This window comes from Salvelinus sp. IW2-2015, linkage group LG13, assembly GCF_002910315.2.
Source record: "Salvelinus sp. IW2-2015 linkage group LG13, ASM291031v2, whole genome shotgun sequence".
In the NCBI taxonomy this organism is placed as follows: Eukaryota; Metazoa; Chordata; class Actinopteri; order Salmoniformes; family Salmonidae; genus Salvelinus; species Salvelinus sp. IW2-2015.
The window spans coordinates 2,026,261-2,044,596 of record NC_036853.1 but is presented as its reverse complement, the minus strand read 5'-3'; the positions used below and the strand labels follow the sequence as shown (position 1 = coordinate 2,044,596).

The following is an 18,336-nucleotide window of genomic DNA, read 5'->3' as shown; positions in this document are numbered from 1 at the left end:
ACCTCTTAGGACAGATCATTAGATATACACATATGTGCAGTATGTCTATGGCTCTAGAAGACGGGCACTGTGTCATTCATTGTGAAATGAAGTGTCTAAAATGAGAGGTATAAAACTTGACTAGAAGCTGGTGTGTCCTTGTTTCTGATTGACAGTCACATGAATTAGATGCATAGTGCACAATAACAAATAGTCCACCTCCCCTAGGGCTAAACAGATCATGGCAAACATCCCCTTCTGTCAGGGGCAAAGGGGTGCGTGGGGGTAAGGGTTTACCCTCAGTTCAGGGTGGGAGTTTAGGGTTAAAACTGGAGCCGGTAGCCGTGTCTGTACACTGATGCACTGCCTTGAAACACCTTTTTGTTCGCAGTGGGAGTGACTGATGCTGACTTAGGGCTGGACACACACGTAAAGACGCAGACACAGTCGGACAAACACAGTGGGACAGACACACACGACATAGAGACATGAACATGGACAGATACACAGTCTGACAGACATACACAACACTGACCAGGTTCACTAAGGGAGTGGCCATCTAGCTAAAATCACATCAGAGTTGACACATAAAAAAGTGAATTAAAACAGTACGCCCAGCATCTACTTTCAGTTGAATCATTGTGAGCATTTGTAGGCTATGCATTCACATMAAAAAAWWWWWTTGAACCTTTATTTAACTAGGCAAGTCAGTTAAGAACAAATTCTTATTTACAATGACGGCCTACCGGGGAACAGTGGGTTAACTGCCTTGTTCAGGGGCAGAACGACAGATTTTTACCTTGTCAGTTTGGGGATTCAATCCAGCAACCTTTTGGTTACTGGACCAAAACTCTAACCACTAGGCTACCTGCCGTCACATAGATTGTACTATATGTTGAGTTGATGGAGAGATTATACTACATGTTGAGTTGATGGAGAGATTATACTACATGTTGAGTTGGTGGAGAGATTATACTACATGTTGAGTTTGATGGAGAGATATATACTACATGTTGAGTTGGTGGAGAGATTCATTACTACATGGTGCAGTTTGATGGAGTGAGGTTATACTACATGTTGAGTTGATGGAGTGAAGATTATACTACATGTTGAGTTGATGGAGAGATTATACTACATGTTGAGTTGATGAGAGATTATACTACATGTTGAGTTGATGAGAGATTATAGCTAACATGTTGAGTTGATGGAGAGATTATACTACATGTTGAGTTGGATGGAGAGATTATACTACGATGTTTGAGTTGATGGGGAGAGATTATACTACATGTTGAGTTGATGGCAAATGTACTTACACCTCATCTTCGTATTCTTTTGGAGGTGACACTGCTATCACCAGCTCAATCCAATCCTAAAGATACACAGACATATAAAGGAATAAAAAAATCTATCGCGTTTGGCTCATATAACATCTTCCTAAAACTGTGATGACATGTCTATCCCTCTTCCATACAGTATTTCTATGGTTACAAAATATCACAAAGGACCTTTTGGTAAAATTGATTCCGCCCCTCCTCTCTCTTCTCCGCCCCACACYTCCCCTCTCCTCTCTTCACTATAAAACCAACTGGTCTGATTGTGAATGTTTTGATTGGGGCTGGCCTTTATAACCATATCAATAAAACTCATGTACGGCAATAAATGACCATCAGTACAAATGATCAGGGTAGTACCAAACAATACAGCATCAATATGATACATGTCTGTTTAATGAGAATAGTCATGAGCGTAAGCTGCCTAACTCATCGATTAAGGCTGTGAGAAATACACCCGCCAGTATTTCTGATCGAAGATATTGTTGTCAGAGTTGCTGTAAAAGAGACAGTAGTACCCCTCCACTGTTCCAGGCCAAGTTCAGAGCATTCTCTCCTTCTGTCAGTGAGGAGTCAGTCAGGACCTTCCCATTCACAGCCATCACCTCATCTCCTGGTACAATCCCACCTGGGGAGGCACACACACACACACACACACACAAACACACATGGGACAATAAACTCATTAATTGCTGTCTGCATTTTTTTTTTTTTTACAAACCACAACCTTAGTGCTGCCTATGTAGATTTAATTTTTGCTTTGGAACCAGATCCCACTCAAAAGCCTGGGATTAATTTCTACTATAACGTCTCCAGGAGGATATGAAATGAGTCAGCCTGATGAATATCAGACTGAGAGATTGGGTATAATAAATATTTTCTCATTGCTATTCTGAAATCATACACAAAACAACATTCCAACTTTAATTGTTAACAACAGAGCGTAAGGAAAGAGATTCATGTTTGTCAGGTTCTTTATATGAAGCCAAAATCAATCAAGTGTTGAAACACAAAATCATTTGTCTATGTACACCAACAACAAGGAATGGCTAAAAGCAGTATTGATGAATTGCATTTTGAATAGAATGCTTTAACATATACAAATGGGGTTGCTTTCTTATGGACTTCGTTATGACATTTATGGACTCACCATGTTTGTCTACTGAGCTTCCATCATAAATGGCAGATACCACTAGCTTTCCCAGAGGGGAGTCTACACCCCCCTCCACGGCCAGATCAAGTGGTCCAACCTAAGGTAAGAGAGATCAAATCAAATTGTATTTGCCACATGCGCTGAATACAACAGGTGTAGACCTTACAGTGAAATGCTGAATACAACAGGTGTAGACCTTACAGTGAAATGCTGAATACAACAGGTGTAGACCTTACAGTGAAATGCTTACTTATAAKCCCTTAACCAACAATGCAGTTTTAAGAAGAAAARAAAGAGGGGRAAAAARTGCATTYACTATAATAAACWGGATTWWAAAAATTATCTATAAAATAAAACATAAAAATAAAACATAAGAAAAATATCAATAATTAAGGAGCAACAATAAAATAACAGTAGCGRGGCTATATACGGGGGGTACCGGTACAGAGTCAATGTGCGGGGGCACCGGTTAGTCGAGGTAATATGTACATGTAGGTAGAGGTAAAGTGACTATGCATAGATAATAAACAGAGAGTAGCAGCAGAGTAAAAATGGGGGGGGGGCGACAATGCGACGACAATGCAAATAGTCCGGGTAGCCATTTGATTAGCTGTTCAGGAGTCTTATGGACTTAGATTTGGTACTCCGCTATCGCTTGCTGTGCGGTAGTAGAGAGAACAATCTATGACTAGGGTGGCTGGAGTCTTCAAGGAACTTAAAGCTCTCAACCTGCTCCACTACAGCCCCGTCAATGAGAATGGGGGCGTGCTCGGTCCTCCTTTTCCTGTAGTCCAAAAATCATCTCCTTTGTCTTGATCACGATGAGGGAGAGGTTGTTATCCTGGCACCACACGGCCATGTCTCTGACCTCCTGCCTATAGGCTGTCTCATCGTTGTCGGTGATCAGGCCTACCACTGTTGTGTTGTTGGCAAACTTAATGATGGTGTTGGAGTCGTGCTTGGCCATGCAGTCATGGGTGAACAGGGAGGACAGGAGGAGACTGAGCACGCACCCCTGAGGGACACCGTGTTGAAGATCAGCGTGGCAGATGTGTTGTTACCTACACTTACAACCTGGGGCGGCCCATCAGGAAGTCCAGGATCCAGTTGCAGAGGGAGATGTTTAGTCCCAGGGTCCTTAGCTTAGTGATGAGCTTTGAGGGCACTATGGTGTTGAACGCTGAGCTGTAGTCAATGAATAGCATTCTCACGTARGTGTTCCTTTTGTCCAGGTGGGAAAGTGCATTGTGGAGTGCAATAGAGATTGCATCATCTGTGGATCTGTTGGGGCGGTATGCAAATTGGAGTGKGTCTCGGGATTATGTGATAATGGTGTTGATGTGAGCCATGACCAGCCTTTCAAAGCACCTCATGGCTACAGACGTGAGTGCTACAGGTCAGTAGTCATTTAGGCAGGTTAYATTGGTGCTCTTGGGCACAAGGACTATGGTGGTCTGYTTGAAACATGTTGGTATTACAGACTTAGACAGGGRGAGGTTGAAAATGTCAGTGAAGATATTTGCCTGTTGGTCAGAGCATGCTCGGAGTACACATCCTGGTAATCTGTCTGGCCCTGCGAATGTTGACCTGTTTAAAGGTCTTACTCACATTGGCTACGGAGAGCGTGATCACACAGTCATCCGGATTTGCTGATGCTCTCATGCATGCCTCASTGTTGCTTGCCTCAAAGCGAGCATAGAAGTTATTTTGCTTGTCTGGTAGGCTCGTGTCACTGGGYAGCTCGCGGCTGTGCTTCCYTTTGTAATCTGTAATAGTTTKCAAGCCCTGCCACACCCCACGAGTGTCGGGGCCRGTGTAGTACGATTSAATCTTAGTCCTGTATTGACTCTTTGCCTGTTTGATGGTTCGTCGGAGGGCATAGCGGGATTTCTTATAAGTGTCCAGGTTAGATTCCCGCTCCTTGAAAGCGGCAGCTCTACGCTTTARCTCAGTGCGGATGTTGCCTGTAATCCATGGCTACTGGTTGGGGTATGTACGTAGASWCACTGTGGGGACGACGTCATCGATGTACTTATTGATGAAGCCAGTAAGTGATGTGGTGTACTCCTCAATGCCATCGGAAGAATCCCGGAACATATTCCAGTCTGTGCTAGCAAAACAGTCCTGTAGCGTAGCATCTGCGTCATCTGACGACTTCCTTATTGAGCGAATCACTGGTACTTCCTGCTTTAGGTTTTGCTTGTAAGCAAGAATCAGGAGGATATAATTATTGTCAGATTTGCCAAATGGAGGGCGAGGGAGAGCTTTGTATGCGTCTCTGTGTGTGGAGTAAAGGTGGTCTAGATTTTTTCCCCTCTGGTTGCACATTTAACATGCTGGTAGACATTGAAATTACATGTAATCCATTCATTACATAYGGTTTAAAGCTTTAGATGCATTGTCATCATCCTACTGAATGTCTGTCTGAGGCAATAAAGGAATGGTTCTGCAGGGCAAGATTAGCTATATGGTCCCTGAAGGAAAATGTGTTTTGATCCTTCTTTCCTTCATAAAAAGCTTAGCAACCTGAGAAGTATAGTCATAACTGGACAGTTCATCCTGAGGGGGGGTTCTGATTACCTTTTTGATTCKCAGCAGTTTCACGTCTCGTCCAGCTATCTGCTCCGAGGAGAACTGTTAACACAGCCAGAGAGCGGGATGRTTACATCACAACACTGGATCACAGTGAATAGACATGTACACATAAAAAGGGGTTCCAAAAGGATTCTTAGAACCTTCCTTATTCAAAGAGTTATCCTATGGGGACAGCCGAAGAACCCTTTTAGGTTCTATATACTGTAGCACCTTTTTTTCGAAGATTGTATAGATGGTACAATCTAYACATTATATCTTCATGATATATGGCTTTAGATGTAGAAAACTGCTTCCCTGCGGTGCATTTACTTTTTCAAAGAAAGATGAGAACAAAAGAGATGTTCCACTGAGGTTTCCAGRAAGGCTATAACACAGAASGGCTGTAAMAGTGACTCAATGAGGATCTATGGTTACCTAGAAGGCATGGCTCACATTGGATGGAGACTGACATTTGCACACAGCTTTATAGTCAAAGACACAATTCACAGATTTTCAAAGGCACATCTTCTGTTTGGTCTCTTGGTAACGATCTTATTGGCATCCCAGTGGGCACACACTGGTTGAATCAATGTTGTTTCCACGTMATTTAAATGAAATGACGTTGAACCAACGTGGAWTAGACGTTGAATTGACGTCTGTGCCTAGTGGGATATGAATGATCTACTTCTTCAAAGAGATGTATTTGCATATGGTTGGTTCTACACATACATGACATGGTCCTATATGTCTAATAGTCTGGCAGATATATACAGGCTAAGCTGAGGCATACAGTACCATGGAGAGGGGATCAAAGTCTTCAACATATTTCTGAAAGACAAACATCATATGATTAGACCGGGGTTTCTTTGGGACCCAAAGTCGGCCCTGAGAATGTGAGAGGTGGGTCGCGAGTTATGAGTAAACATTTATAAATCACACACTGTTTCTTCTTATTTTGGGTTGTTCGAGGACAGTACATTTTTCATTTGGGTCTCGAGCTGAAAAAGCTTAAGAGCCTCTGGATTAGATAGTTCACCGTGTCATTTCTGCATTGAGGTTTAGCACCACTAGGAAACATGGTTAAGCAATAGGCCTGCAATTATAGCCTTATATCACCCTGGCCTCAACTGATTTATTGCTCTAGTTCATACAAAGGATTTGGATAATTCTGACATTTTACACAATCTGTGATGTAAACTGAAATGACAGTTCTTTCTTTTGTTAGTTTACAACATTGTAAAACTTCTTCATAGGTTCAACACAAACCAGGTCAATGTAGCGTATCATTTATCATTATGTATCTAAATTACTTTTGCATGTAATCAGGCCCTAGCAGAGAATGAGTGTGCTGAGTGTTGAAGAGCTAGATTTCTTTTGACAACCACTTCTATGTCTTTAAATGTACTTTAAATGGATTCATTTAATAATATGAGAAAAGCCAAGGTTGTGGATCCGTTTTCCATATTTTTCCATCTCGAGCTTTGTAAAATAAAGGTCTATGCGACTGTAGCGATAAGAACGGCAGTATGAATATCAGCTAACTATATATTCAACTCTTTAAATAAAATTGTTGCTTCAAAAACCAATGTTTTAWTGCTAAAACCAACACATTTCAGCAATGCAATGGTTGTAACTACAGTGGCTTGCGAAAGTATTCACCCCCTTGGCATTTTTCTTATTTTGTTGCCTTACAACCTGGAATTAAAATTTATTTTGGGGGGGGTTGTATAATTGGATTTACACAACATACCTAACACTTTGAAGATGCAAAATATTTTTTCTTGTGAAAAAMACAGAAAACTTGAGCGTACATAACTATTCACCCCCCCAAAGTCAATACTTTGTAGAGCCACCTTTTGCAGCAATTACAGCTGCAAGTCTCTTGGGGTATGTCTCTATAAGCTTGGCACATCTAGCCACTGGAATTTTTGCCCATTCCTCAAGGCAAAACTGCTAAAGCTCCTTCAAGTTGGATGTGTTTCGCTGGTGTACAGCAATCTTTAAGTCATACCACAGATTCTCAATTGGATTGAGGTCTGGGCTTTGACTAGGCCATTCCAATACATTTAAATGTTTCCCTTAAACCACTGGAGTGTTGCTTTAGCAGTATGCTTACGGTCATTGTCCTGCTGGAAGGTGAACCTTTGTCCCAGTCTCAAATCTCTGGAAGACTGAAACAGGTTCCCTCAAGCATTTCCCTGTATTAGCATCATTCCTTAAATTCTGACCAGTCTCCCAGTCCCTGCCAATGAAAAACATCCCCACAACATGATGCTGCACCACCATGCTTCACTGCGGGGATGGTGTTCTCGGGTGATGAAATATTGTGTTTGCGCATGACATAGCATTTTCCTTGATGGCCAAAATCTCAATTTTAGTCTCATCTGACCAGAGTACTTCTTTAGGGGAGTCTTCCCACATAGCTTTTGGCGAACACCAAACGTGTTTGCTCATTTTTTTCTTTAAGTATTGACTTTTTCTGGCCACTCTTCCGTAAAGCACGCACTGTGGAGTGCACGGCTTAAAGTGGTCCTATGGACAGATACTCCAATCTCCGCTGTGGAGCTWTGCAGCTCCTTCAGGGTTATCTTTGGTCTCCTTGTTGCATCTCTGATTAATGCCCTCCTTGCCTGGTCTGTGAGTTTTGGTGGGCGGCCCTCTCTTGGCAGGTTTGTTGTGGTGCCATATTCTTTCCATTTTTTAATAATGGATTTAATGGTGCTCCGTGGGATGTTCAAAGTTTTGGATCTTTTTTTATAACCCAACCCTGATCTGTACTTCTCCACAACATTGTCCCTGACCTGTTTGGAGAGCTCCTTGGTCTTCATAGTGACGCTTGCTTGATGGTGCCCCTTGCTTAGTGGTGTTGCAGACTCTGGGGCCTTTCAGAACARGTGTATATATACTGAGATCATGTGACACTTAGATTGCTGTGGACTTTATTTAACTAATTATGTGACTTCTGAAAGTAATTGGTTGCACCAGATCTTATTTAGGGGCYTCATAGCAAAGGGGGTGAATACATATGCACGCACGTCTTTTACGTTTTTATATTTTATAATTTTTTAAAAATAAGTTATTTTTTTCATTTCACTTCACCAATTTGGACTATTTTGTGTATGTCCATTACATGAAATCCAAATAAAAATCAATTTAAAATTACAGGTTGTAATGAAACAAAATAATAAAAACGCAAAGGGGGTGAATGCTTTTGCAAGGCACTCTATAAAACATCGATTTTTGAAGCAAATTTCCATTGTTACTGAAAATCAGTTTTTCAGTTTTCTCCACTGTTCAATCCCTTTCGTTTGAAAAAGTGAGATAGCGACCGCATTTCTAATTTTCACTTCAAAACATCTCAAAAGGAGTTATAAAAAAAATAAAAAAATAAAATAAAATAAAAACAGGCTTGTTCAATCTGCCTTTCACGTGTCTCTGTCTGCTAATGTCACGTTCACAGTGTGACATCTGAAGGCTCATCTTTCTCCTCTAGGACAGGCCTCATTGACATACACACACACACGCACATACACACACAAAAGCACACACACCGTCATCTGTGTCCATCAAAATCTGAGGGCCACAGCTCCTCATTCTGTATTCATGGACAAAGAAGGAATAAAAAGCGTCTCTATAAAAGCATTGCTTTCTGAATGAACATTGATTGAATCTGACTGTGTAAGATGACGTTCTGAGTACAAGCCTATTCATTGCAATGACATTGAAGTCTTTTGAATATAATCATAACAAGATAATAATGAAGTGGGTGCTTACATTTGTCCTATTTCACACATGTACAAGTGCGAATTGATAAATAGTTTTCTTGCATATCCCACGCCTCCTGAGAACCCTCAGAGAGTGGGGTCAGAGCCAGGGAACAGCCATTATTGACGGCGACCCTGGAACAATTAGAGTTAAGTTCCTYGCTCATGGACACATGAACAGATTTTTGAAAGCATCACAAGAACAAAAGGCCCTCTGAGGTACGAGGCTGCATCTCAAATTGCCTATAGTGCACCACTTTCCACCAGATACAGTATAGTGCAGAATATAGGGAATAGCAGAGCGTCAATTGAGATTTCCACATAGTTTATGACGACAGATCTGGAAGTGTAGGGAATGAATTTAAGAACAAGGACTGTAAAATCAAAGTTATTTTTAACAATAATCATGATCTGTAGGGTTGTGTAAAAACATGGAGCTCTTTCTTCCTAGAGTACAGAAGTTTTTTTGTGGTCCCAATCTCATTTTGTATCAAATACTAAAAAGGCCTTGACAGCAGGACAATGCACTGTCAGATAACATGAGGTCAACCTGGACACAAAAAAAAGACGTACACCCACATAATGTACACCMTTCAGCATCCACACCATCCCCATATCTACACAGAGACAAAAGAATGCCCAATACATGTGCACTCCACAGTCATTAATTGAGTTATCGAACGTGCGACTACAAGGAACTAGTGCATCAAACAAAGAGGACAGATTGGGAACCAGAGAAGTAAAGGAGGCAGTCACTACACGCATCACTCCGGGGAAGGAAGAGGGATTGATTTAGTTAGGAAAGAGGAAGGGGAAACAGCCACTAAACTACTAATAACCACTCCAGAGCAGAGGAGAGGAGAGTCAAAGGAGAAGAGAGGAGAGTCAGAGGGGAAGGTGGTGATGGGTATGGATTACTTGTCTCTTGTTGTTGGACCTAAAGGAGGTGTTATACGTCACCATCCGTTTCAGCATCTCCGGCGGCTGTAGCACAGGAACCAGAAGGCATTCAGAAGAGATTGACACTACACCACTAAGCTTCTTCTCTCCCTCTCTCYMTCTCTCTGCATCTTAGGTTTAGGTACTCGTTTACTGACAAGTTCTGTTGATAAACTGCAAAGACTATAATAGTCTCTGTGGATTCACCCTTGACAACATGGATAATATATGAAGACTCAATCCTCCCTTGGTTTTTCTGGATGGTGTTGACCAGTGGAAGCTGCTGAGGGGAGGACGGCTCATAGCAATGGCTGGAACAAAGTAAATGGAATGGCATCAATGGAAACCATGTGTTTGATGTGTTTGATACCATTCCAGCCATTACCACGAGCCCGTCCTCCCCAATTAAGGTGCCACCAACCTCCTGTGGTGCTGACATATGGTAAATGACCAGCGGGAGCAGAGTGCTATCTCCATAGTCATGCAATGAAACAGGGTGACAGGAAGAGAGGAAGGGACATTAGCGTCGCTTTTGGATGAAAACCTATTATCTCCAAAACAGAAACCTTTCAGGAAATGGAAAAAACAGACATATTTYCCCATTAACGAACATACAATTATGCAACTTCAGAAGCTATTTTGAATACATTGTCTTTGTCCTATAGTCATACCACATTCAGGGGAGTTACTGCTTACATGTATAAAATGTAAGTCCCAGTGCAGTCAAAAACGTGATTTTCCTGTGTTTTATATATATTTCCACACTATGAAGACTGGAATAATATTGTAGAATTGTGAAAATTATAAAAATGCTACCTCTTCAAACAGTATCTTAAATAATCCTCCTTCACCTCGCACCCACCACCCCCAAAAAAATTTATAATAAAAATAACATTTAAAAAACACTTAACCAGGACTTCACTTAGCCCCCCCACCCCACCCCCCCTTCTAGCTCTGACTCTACTGACAGCTACCTTATTGAGAAAAACATACTTTCTACGCACTGTGATATGTGGTTGTCCCACCTACGGTCTTCAGATGAATGTACTGACTACGACTGTGAAATGTGGTGTCCCACCTAGCGGTCTCTAAGATGAATGTACTGACTACGACTGTGAAATGTGGTTGTCCCACCCAGCGGGTCTTAAGATGAATGTACTGACTACGACTGTGAAATGTGGTTGTCCCACCCACGCGTCTTAAGATGAATGTACTGACTACGACTGTGATATGTGGTTGTCCCACCTACGTCTTAAGATGAATGTACTGACTACGACTGTGATATGTGGTTGTCCCACCTAGCGGTCTTAAGATGAATGTACTGACATACGACTGTGAAATGTGGTTGTCCCACCTCAGGTCTTAAGATGAATGACTGAATATGACGGCTTGAAAGTGGTTGTCCACCTAGCGTCTTAAGAGAATACTGAATATGACTGTGAAATGTGTTGTCCCACCTAGCGGTCTTAAGATGAATGTACTGAATATGACTGTGAAATGTGTTGTCCCACCTACGTCTTAAGATGAATTGACGAGAGATGATACTCGTGAAAGTGTTGTCCCACCTAGCGTCTTAACATGAATGTACTGACTACCTGTGAAATGTGTTGCCACACTAGCGGTCTTAATATGAATGTTACTGACTACGACTGTGATATGTGGTTGTCCCACCTAGCCGGTCTTAAGATGAATGTACTGACTACGACTGTGATATTGGTTGTCCCACCTAGCTCTTAATATGAATTACTAATCAAGCTAGTCTGCTTAAATAACTCAAGTGTAAAAAGTAAAATTAGTTGAAGAGCTGTTTTGTTAGGGCCGTGACATACCAGTATTCACAATACTCTAGGTATCTGGCAGGAAAAACAAAACACGAAGCGGATTAAGCTTCTGACAAAACAGCCCTAATGTGAAACAAACATCATTTATGTGTATCCAGAGTCACATTTGTATTTTTTTTTTTTTTACTTAGCACACAAATTTACATACAGCAGTTTTTAAAGGACCACACCAGTTTGATCTTCTGCAATATGGTATCGTCACAGTCCTAATGTGGGATGGGATTTTGGTGTGCCTAGTGACATTCCCTCAGCAGAATAAATTAATAGCTAGAAGGTCAAACCTACACCAAATTAAACTACCATGACAGTCTACAAGAGCTTTCTGATTTCTTTGCTGAACTATGCTATGACAACAATGAACTACGAAAACCAACAAAATTACTTGTGGAAATTGCTTACTCAGAAATATATTTGTATTACATTGAATAGAAAATAAGATCATCAGTGACCTTTAAGAGGTCTCCCACCTATAACTGCCTACTCGTGTCTTAGGCACAGATTAGATCTAGTACTCGTCTTGACATTGAGAGCATAAAACATTTGGAACGAGAATCAACGGGGCACTTTATCCCTAAGAATAGGGATCATTCGACACCTTATATAGTACCCTCTAGCGACAGCTGAAGCACTCGGTCATAACCAATGATAAAGCACAATTTCAGCTACTAGACCCATGCAATCCAGACTAGACACTCTACGGCCTAGGAACAGTGACCAACAAAATAACACCCTGGCTAGGAAGTAACAACAAACTAGTCCCCGCTAGGACAGTGACAACCAACTAGTACCCCGACTAGGACAGTGACAACCAACTAGGCACCCCGTCTAGGACAGGACAACCAACTATACACCCCGGCTAGACATTAGATAGTCAAACAGTACCCCGCTAGACAAAGTACAACCAACTATACCCCGATCAGGACCAGTGAAACAACCAGACTATTACCCCGGCTAGGACAGTGACAACCAACTAGCACCCCGGCTAAATGGATCAGTGTATCTTACACACAACTAGACCCGTCGAAGGACAGTGACAACCAACTAGTACCCGCGACGAGGGACAGTACATAGCTTAAACAGCTCTTACCCCCACTAGTCACATGAGCAGAATTGCGCTACAACGCTGAGCAACCCCGTCATCAGACAGTGAAACGAGCACAAGACTAGTAACACTAGTAACCGCTAGGACATGACAACCAACAGACCCCGACTAGGGACCAGTGACAACCAACTATACCCCAGCTTAGACAGTACACAACCAACTAGTACCCCGAGCTAGGGACATGACAACAACTACACTACCCGGCTAGGACAGTGACAACCAACTAGTAACCCGGCTAGAACAGACAGAAACATACAACGTCCACAAAAGGATTAGATTTTTAGGGAGCAGCGAAAGAGGTTAGGAGTGTTTTTTCTTACCAGCCCTCAGAGGGTAGCGAGGTAAGTCGATGGTACTGCTCTGGGTAGCATGACTGTTTAGACATGCAGGGCCATTTGACGCCTCTTGATTGGCGGCTAGAGCTATTGCATATTGAACATCCATTCAGCAGCAAATCTGACAGCGAAGCAATGGGGTTAGGGCAGTGGGGTCTCCACAGTGAGAAGCAGGATGATCTGCTGCTGAAGGTCCCAGAAACAACAGCTCATGAATGCAACCAGTGACATCAGAGCTTTAACCCTGTGATTAACACCCTGTGATATCTATGTTAACCTCTAAGATCAGAGCCCTGGGTGTCTAGAACTGCTGAAGAAATTGTTGTTTAAATTCAACAGATCTCCAGCTTGTCGCACACATTCTTCACATCACCACAAGTACCTCTTCTAGGCTTAAAGAAAACTCTCAAATATCAGACTTACCAGGCATTGCTTGAATTGGATACACCACGACGTGGGAAGTGTTATCATCAACCTGAAACCAGGAAAGTACGTTATTCATCCCTGAATTACTTTTGCAAAAACACACGAATATGAATGCTCAACACACACACACACACACACACACACACACACACACCACACACACCACACACACAACACACACACACACACACACACCACACACCCACACACAACACACACACACACACACACACAACACACACACACCACACACACACACACACAGGGTGTTGAAGAACACATCAAAGACAGAGATATTGTGCACTTGAAAAGAACTATTCAGTCTTCACTTACAGCCTCTTTCGCCTACCTGACAATATAATGTTCTCCACACATAAAACACCCACACTTACGCATATCAACACCACAACACCGCCATCGATTCTACACCCACTGCTGCAAATACTATAACAACATTCAAATCACACAGACTCGACCAAAACTGAAAAAAAAAACAGCATTTTCCATTCAATGGAGAAGAAGAGAGTCTTCTTCACACCATTCATCATTGTGAAATTTGTCCCTCCCATCAACTCAGCAAAAGGTTTCGGCAGCAAGAGCAAGGCTAGCGGTTGTTCAGGAACCACATAGACACCCCAGAGCTACCTCTAGATACGAGAGGTAGTCATTCACTGCGTTGACGAGTAGTATACCTCCCCCTTCGCATGTACCCAACCCCGTCCCACTCGCTCCTGCTCTGAAACTGGAGTGATTGCGTACCATCATGGACCCTCCCCGCCTCTCCCCAGTGCGAGTGTCGCTTGAAGGGTGGGGAGCGGGAGAGAGGGAGTTGAAGTGCCCATGTAGACTGGAGGAGGACGGTAGTGGAGAGAAGAGGTACATGGAAGGAGAGTGAGCGAGACGGCTACTTCCTCTGAGGCCGCTGCTAAAGCCAGGAAGCTTGCGTATAACGGTGGGGTGGGGCGTTGGGGATCGGTCGTGTGCAGGGGGGAGAGAAGCTGAGAGGGTGGGTTGATCTGGGAAAGTAGGAGAGGAGCGTGGTGGCTGAGGGAAAGAAGACTGGGTGGGGGGCCAGTCTCTTCAGGGGCCCTTTCCGACTCTGGTCCACCTCATCCAAGTTGAAATCATCCAGGTCAGTGGTGGCCAGCTGGAGACCCCGTAGAAACGCCTCACCATAGGCCCAGAGGCAGGAGAACAAGGAGGGGACACCTGAAGGACAAGCCCTGCAACTCAGACACTCAACCACAGCGCTATCACTGTACTCCACACAGACAGTCACAGAGCACTGTGGCTGCACTACGATCACTGTCTTTGAATAACAAGATAAATGACTCACTGTATCCTACCACAAATCTATCTATTACCAACGGAAGGGAAAAAACATTAAATGAAGAAGAGTTACTACACATATAAAATATCATATGCGATAGTACCACAGGTGGTCCTCACTGATACACAGAGGAAAGGGGGTTCTAGGAGAGGTGGTTCTACATAGTTCTAGGAGAGGTGGTTCTACATAGTTCTAGGAGAGGTGTTCTACATAGTTCTAGGAGAGGTGGTTCCACATAGTTCTAGGAGAGGTGGTTCCACATAGTTCTAGGAGAGGTGGTTCTACATAGTTCTAGGAGAGGGGGTTCTAGGTGTACCTCTGGGGACTCGTTCTCTACACAGGAAATTTGCTCCAGCCGTGTCTGACAGAGACGTTCCACCCAGTGCCTCACCTTCCTCCAGATCCTCTCGCTGAGTCTCTGACACCTGGGGCACGGCACAGCGCAACACGGCACAGCGCAACACGGCACAGCGCAACACGGCACAGCGCAACACGGCACAGCGCAACACGGCACAGCGCAACACGGCACAGCGCAACGCAAAAATACTCAAGGCTGGGTTATGGCTCAGTCATATAGAACAACATAACAAGGCTGGGTCACTGGTCAGTCATAAAGAACAACATAACTCAAGGCTGGGTTATGGCTCAGTCATGTAGGTATAAATGAAAAAAGATTGCACATACTATTGGCGATGTGCTGACAAAACATCAACTGAAAATAAAGTGTTTGTGATTTTCATTTTATATTCTCACTTATACAGCATGGTGTTATATGGACATTATTCCTACCTGCTGCAAAGGTTTACTGATCAATACTCCTACACCAGTCAGATCATTACTCCTACCTCCTGCAAAGGTTTACTGATCAATACTCCTACACCAGTCAGATCATTACTCCTACCTCCTGCAAAGGTTTACTGATCAACACTCCTACACCAGTCAGATCATTACTCCTACCTCCTGCACCGGTCATATCATTACTCCTACCTCCTGCACCGGTCATATCATTACTCCTACCTCCTACACCAGTCCGATTATTACTCCTACCTCCCTCACCAGTCCGATCATTAGTCCTACCTCCTACACCAGTCCGATCATTAGTCCTACCTCCTACACCAGTCAGATCATTACTCCTACACCAGTCAGATCCTTACTCCTACCTCCTACACCAGTCAGATCATTACTCCACCTCCTACCCCAGTCAGATCATTACTCCTACCTCCTGCACCAGTCTACTGATCTTCAGCTGTTTCTCTCGTTCATACATTTCCTCTTTCTCTGCAGCCAGCTTCAGCTCAAACTCCATCTCTTTCTTGTTCTTCCTCTGTTCCTGCAAGGTGTCAATGTTGGACACCTTCTTCTTCTTCTCTACTTTCTGAGGCGCCAGTAAAGTTTTTAATTATAGAAAGCAGGGAGAAACCAGAACCGATGATTCCACGACAAACAACAAATTATGCAAAAAACGATACAGTACAAGAACGTTATCCAACTTCCAACAGACACTGACGGCCATTAATATATAGTTTAATAACTACCGCAGCATTGTGGTGACAGGACCAGTAAATAAGTCATGTTATTTTGCTCCAAGTTAACTACAGTGCATTCAGAAATTATTCAAACCCCTTGACTTTTTCCACATTTTGTTGTGTTAAAGCCTGAATTTAAAATTGATTTTGTGTCACTGGCCTACACACAATACCCTACAATGTCAAAGTGGAATTATGTTTTTAGACATTTTTACAAATGTGACCCGATTCAGGAAACTAGGCGTATGTCGCAAGTCACAACTTCACAGGAGAGCCGTTTGAGTGGCCAAGTAAGTTACAGTTTTGACTTAAATCGGCTTGAAAATCTATGGCAAGACTAATGTGCAAATATTGTACAATCCAGTTGTTTAAAGCTCTTCTTAAAAAAAAAAAATGATCCTTTATTTAAGTAGGCAAGTCAGTTAATAAGAACAAATTCTTATTTACAACGACGGCCTACTCCGGCCAAACCCAGTGCGCCGCGCCCTATGGGACTCCCAATCACAGCCAGCTGTGATACAGCCTGGACTCGAACCAGGTACTATAGTGACGCCTCTTTCACTGAGACGCRGTGCCTTAGACTGCTGCGCCACTTGGGAGCCCRGAGTGACTTACMCAGAAMGACTCACAGCTGTAATCTCTGCCAAAGGTGCTTCTACAAAGTATTGACTCAGGGGAGTGAATACTTATTTATTTAGTTAATAATACATTTGCAAAAATTTCAACAAACTTTTTCCCTTTGTCATTATGGGGTAGTGTGTGTAGATGGGTGAGAAAAAACATAAATGTAATCAATTTTGAATTCCGGTCGTAACACAACTAACTGTGAAGTAAGTCAAAGGGTTTGCATACTTTCTGAAGGCACTGCATATGTGTTAGCTTTGACAGAACACACTCACAGCACAYYRWACWGMRWWCSTWSMGRAKWSYKKGCAGCTTCCCTTCATAGTGATAAAACCATCCGAAAACTACAGAGGAAAAACAACATCAATCAGAGTCACTCTGATGCCCAGACAGACGTAAATCCTAGCAAGGCACATAACTTGAGCAAAACATCTACTATAGTTGGTCAACTGAATCCAATTCACACAACAGAAAGAAAGACAGAAAGAAAGAAAGAAAGAAAGAAAGAAAGAAAGAAAGAAAGAAAGAAAGAAAGAAAGAAAGAAAGAAAGAAAGAAAGAAAGGAGAGCTCAAGGGGTTGTATTGAGAAATATAGCACCCTCCTGGATTCTAGGCAGTTTAGGAAACACAAGACAAGCTAGCTAAAGCAGAAACAGCCTAGCATCCAGGCYAGCACTATTAATGTACAGTATATGAACATGTCAATAGGTTTTGGTTGTCAAAGGAAATCGAGCAGGTTGTCAGTGGTATTATAACGTGTCTCTGACTCTGCGATGTGTCGGTACACTGTGAGACTCAGTCACTCACTTCTCTCCCTTCTTCCTCCTCTTCCTCCTCCTCCTCTTCCCCTTCATCGTTGTCATCAGCCTGAAAAGAGCTGGCTCCATAGTCTGGAAGTGAAGGAAGTCAGAAAGCACGGCACACAGAGGAAGAAGACAGGAGACAGACAGACAGCATGCAGACAGCATGCAGAGAGGTTCAACACATCTGTAAGTCTAGGCCCTTACTGGTCCTGCTGCTCTACASGTCCCTGTTGGAATCTATTCATTCATCTATAGAGGTACCGCCTGTTCCCTTCTCCTTACCAGAGCTCTTGTACTCGGGGGGTGGGGTGTTGATTTCGTGCAGGGCCGGGGAGGGACTCTTGGTTTTGGTTTGTTCTCCAGGGGCCCAGTCCTCCTCCCACTCCTCATTGTGCTTCCTCTCCGTAGCCTCGATCCTAAACGCGCACACATGCTTTTATTTTAACTAGAGGGTCTGTGAAGTTTAGATGGATCCTGGGTTCCCTTTATGTCATTCTCCCAGTCACTGACAGATCCGTCTGTTTCTCCCAGTCCCTGACTGATACGTCTGTTTCTACCAGTCCCTGACTGATCCGTCTGTTTCTACCAGTCCCTGACTGATCCGTCTGT

The 18,336-nt window shown here is 43.1% G+C and overlaps 1 pseudogene; it reads right to left on the bottom strand.

The window, feature by feature from the left end:
- Positions 1 to 204: 204 nt before the first annotated feature.
- LOC111971784 (harmonin-like) overlaps positions 205 to 18,336 on the bottom strand; it is a 35,537-nt pseudogene continuing 17,405 nt past the window's right edge.